This window comes from Silene latifolia, chromosome 4 (assembly GCF_048544455.1).
Source record: "Silene latifolia isolate original U9 population chromosome 4, ASM4854445v1, whole genome shotgun sequence".
NCBI lineage: Eukaryota > Viridiplantae > Streptophyta > Magnoliopsida > Caryophyllales > Caryophyllaceae > Silene > Silene latifolia.
Window position 1 is genome coordinate 101747598 of NC_133529.1, and position 5026 is coordinate 101752623.

Here is a 5026-nt window from a genome sequence, read left to right on the forward strand (position 1 = left end):
GAACCTACTGTTGCTGAGCGTGAACAGCCGTCATTGGACAAAACTATGCTGAACCCGAAGAAAATCCTCAATCGACTTAATTCAAGTGGTTGATCGAGAGGAAATGCTAAAGAAACTACTCGATCGAGTGAAACTGCTGTTCGATCGAGTAGTGTTGAAAAGGAAGACTTGGATCGAGTAGGTGATTATTCTCGATCGAAGGAAATTGTTGGTGAAAGAGTTCGATTGAGAGGAAAAAGGGGTCGATCGAGCAGAAATGATGAAGATCGTGTTGAGACGTTGGCAGAAAGAAATAAGGGCTTGGAAATTCCTATCACGATTCCTTTTCTGAGGCGATTGCAGAACAAGAAGGCCGAACAACAGTTCGGGAATTTTGTTGATATCCTAAAGAGCCTTCATGTAAACGTTCCTTTCGCCGAACTGCTTACCCAGGTACCCTCTTACATGAAGTTTATGAAAGAAATATTAACGCGTAAGAGGCATATTACTGATCATGAAACGGTAGCTTTGACTGAAATAGGGTCTGCCTTAGTTCAGAATAAGACACCACCCAAACAATCTGACTCGGGTAGATTTTTGATTCCATGCCATATAGGGACCCACTTAATTGATAATGCGCTATGTGACTTAGGAGCTAGCGTAAGTGTCTTACCATTGTCTCTCGCTAAGAGACTGGGTTTGACCAAATTTCACTATACCAACATGACTGTTCAGATGGCCGACCGTACTATATCACGTCCACTAGGTGTGTTAGAGGACATACCTGTGAAGATCGGGAGATTCTTTATGCCCGTTGATTACATACCCGAAGATTCTTACACTCCTATTATATTAGGACGACCATTCCTATTTACTGCTCGCGCGGTAATCGATGTCGGGGGGAAGACCCTTACTTTTCAGGTAGGTGAAGAGGAGCTGACATTTTATCAGTCCAAAGCTCGTAGGACCCCTATGCAAGTTCAACCTTGCAATGCTTTACCCTCTATAGACTCAGACACAGATTCTCCAGCTGATGACATTGAGTTTTGTGCTGCTATAGTGACACCTCCACCTTAGATTGGGAGTAAAAAGGAGGACCATTCTACTGTTTCCCTTGCTGCAGGTACAAACAGAGTGGATACTGGAGATTCTGTCGGTCAAGGCGCAGTGAAAGTCAAGTTAAGTGATGGGAATGCTGCAAATGAAACTGCTAGTAGGAATGCCAAAGGAAATAAGAAAGTGAAGGCGTATGTGGACGCGGACTATTCTTCTTCAATCAGTTCAAGTTCAAGCTCATGGTGATCCAAGAGGACGGTCCGCGATGCTGAAGGGACTTCCTCCAGTCAGAAGCCCTCTTTTGGGCTGTTGCCCCCCGTTGTAAAGCTTTGTAATTTGAATTTCCGTTAGACACTTTTATTTGCGTTTAGACTTTTAGACAATAGCGTAGTTAGTTTTAGCTTAAGACCAAATATAGACTGCGTATTTTTGTGTTTGGTATTTGCGGGAAGCATTTTTTCTGTGTTTTTATGCAGGTTTAGGGAAGATACGCTGCATTGGGATGCATGCCAAAGGAAAATAACTCGATCGATTACTTTTTGTACTCGATCGAGAGAAATGCCTAGGAAAAAGACTCGATCGAATGGTTTGTTTTTCTCGATCGAGTGGTCCAGAAAGGGAAGTTCTCAATCAAACGCTGCTTTACTCGATCGATTAGATTGAATGAGAAAGGTCTCGATCGAGTGGTTTCAAATCACTCGATCGAGTGATTACCTCTTATATGACGCAAGGGAGTAATTGTTTCCCTTCTATTTTCATTATAATTGTTCATCTCCCTTTCTTATTGCGATAAACCCTTGAAAAGTCCCCCAAAACCTCCATTTTTCTTCCCCTTTATCTAATCAATCATCCACATTGTGTTTATTGAATTAATTTCGACAAAAGCCCTCTCTTTTCCCCTTCAAATTCGTGCTCATTACGATTTAATTAGGATTTTAGGGTTTGCTTAAGTCGGGTCAAAATCCGACTATTTTGCTGTTTTTTTGTCGATTCTTTTGCTTCTTATTGTGGGTAATCATCAAGTAAGTCCTCCCCTTTGCTTTTTATTGTTTCATTTAATTGTTATTCGGCCTTAATTAGGGCTTAGGGTTTCAAATTTTTTTGATTAATTTGGGTAAAGCGATTTGTTGTTGTTTAATTCGTTGATTAAAGGACTTACTTGCCTTCTAGGATGGATAGTAGTACCGTACCCTTTACTGTCTCTACTGCTAGTCCGTCTGTTTCTAAGACGGTGGTCCCTGCTGCTGCCGCTGTCACTAGCCCTGTTGTTACTGCTGTTACTGCCGCTACTGTCCCTTCCATGGTGTCGACCCTTGCTGCGTCGTCACCAGCTGTCACAGCTGCTTTCTCGTCCGTTTTAATGCCTCGACCAATCACAAGCCGTGCTCCTGGACTGGCCTCTTCTTCTTTGGGTACTGCAGGACGAGGACGGGGACGAGGACGAGGTCCTACTACTGCTGCTGGACGCGCTGCTGCCACGTTCCGAGCAGACGACTCCTTGGACGCGCTTCCTGATTTTCCTGAGGTGCGTTTTGTGAACTCGATTCATCGTAAACATTTTAAAAATTTAATGCGCTGTGACATCACTTCAACTAAGTTTTTGTGTCGGACTTCACTTGAGAGATTGGGGATTTACGAGCCTGTTGCTGAATTGTTAAACGGGATGGGGATGACCGGGTTGACCACAATGAGTGCACTGACCTACGAGCAGCTAACCCTTGAGTTTTTCAGCTCTTTTACTTTCTCAGCTAGTGCATATGCTACTGACCCGAAGAGCTCTTGTGTCTCCTTTAGACTGTTTAACCAGACCACTTCTTGGACCTTAGCTGAGTTTGGGAGGCGGTTAGTTTTGTCTTCTCACGGCCATCAGGACCCTCCTCGGAAGGTCCTGCGCTTACTTTGGCCTACTTTGGCACAGACTCCCTATGATTAGCGGAAGCTGGCTCACGTTCACCTTCCCCCGGCCCGTTACTTTCTTCGTTTCCTTGGAGAGACGATCTTTGGCCGTAAAGAGCCTTACAACATTGACAATGTTGAGTTGTCTATTTTAGGGGGATATCTTAACATTGATAGCGCTGGCCCCTTTGTTCTTAACATTGCTTACTTGACAGCTCAGCATTTTAATGCTGTCGGGTAGAAGACGACGGGCACGATTTCCTGTGGAGGCATAGCCTCCTACCTCGCCCGTACTCTCTTCACTGACTTCCATCGAGGCCTGACACACTTAGATAGGGAAGCGGACTTAGATATTAGCGCCATGCTGGTGATGTTTTGGTTAGATAAGGATCAGCAGACTTGGAAGATCTGTGGTTCCGAGTCCGTTACCTTACCGTTTCCCGACCTACCCCGTATTACACCTTTGACCACTGTGTCGGGTAGGTTACCTCCACCTCTACCTTCCTACCACCTTACACTTGCTCCTCCCACTAATTTCGCTCCTAAGAAGCGAAAGCGACCTGAGACTGGAGAGGGGTCCACACCGACTGAGGCTGGGCAGACTTCGACGCCCACGCCTACACCGACCCCTATCCTTACTCCTTCTGTTACACAGCCAGTCTTGCCGGCTAATTTTGTTCCTCCTACTCCTTTTGTGGCGCTTGAGGTCATGGACCAAGGGCGTCATGACGGTTTGCTCCTTGAGATGTGCAGTCGAGTGGCTCGTATAGAGCGGGATTAGGCATTTTCCTTGTTCCCTCTGTACGAGTACCACATGAGGAGAGGACGTCCCATTCCAGACGGCTGGCCACACCCTTCTTTCCACCGGTTCCCAGCGGAGGGGTACCCGCAACCAGAGAGCGAGGCGGACACAACTGAGCAGGACGAGGGAGCCCGAGTTGAGGAGAATAGGAGACGGGAGCAAGAGCGAGATCCTGACTACACGGTGGTAGATGAGGAGGAGGAGGTCGACGAGTAGCTACTGGTCTACTCACTTCCCCAGTTTTCTGGCTGGTTTGGGGAAGTTCTCTAATTTTGTATGTACTTTTGCTCTTTTTATTTTTTATCTCCTTTACTTATTTATTGTTTCATTCATTTATTGTTTGTTTTATCCCGTTCCCCGTATATATACTGCTGGTGTATGCTGGAGGACAACGAGGGCGTTGTCCGTTTTGGTTTGGGGAGGGTGTTGCATCCTTTGAGTCTGCATTTGCATTTGTTTTGTTTTAATGTTTATTTTTCTGTTTGCATCGTATTTTGTTTCAAAAAATGAAAAATCACAAAAAAAATAGAAAAATCTCAAAAAAAATTCAAAAATATCACGTTTTTATTTTGCATATAGGTCGAGTCGGAACGGTAGATTGCTGTGGTGATTTTGCACTGTAACTTGTCATTTCATTTGAGCCTTGCATCTAATTGGCAGTTATTAGCTTAGTCATGCGCATAGTCTACGAGTTAATGTTAAAACTACAGCTGATCAAATAGACTTGTCCTGAAAAAACTTGCAATCTACTTTAAAATTTCTAAGTTATTAGAGCCGTATAACTGGTGTCATTCATGACCAGTTCATGTAGGAATTGAGAGTAGTATACTCCTTGCATAACATGTCCATCACTTTGCACTTTTATGAAATTTGATTGCTTTTTGCTTGCATACATTCGGGTTTGTGGTCGGTGTCACATGCAGGGAGGTGCTTGCAATTTTTCCTTTTCTTTCATTTTCACCCATTTAGCTCCACATTAGCCAAACTTAGCCTTTTGACCCATTAACTACACCCAAATTAAGCCTGCATGTCAAGCTAGTTTAGTGTGTTTCTATGGTATATTTCTCCTTTGATGCGAGTTTGCCTGTTCTAATTCATATGGAGTTGGTAAAAAAGGAAGAAATGTGGGCAAGAAAATGAGAAAAGCATGAAAGAAAAAAAAAGAGAAAAAGAAAAAAAAAACGTGAAAATCAGAAAAGGAAAGTAAGAAAAGAAAAAGTGGACAGGAAAATGAAAAAAGATAGAACGTTTAAAAAGGGAAGTTTGTGACGGTCTTTCTTCTATGTTTTATTC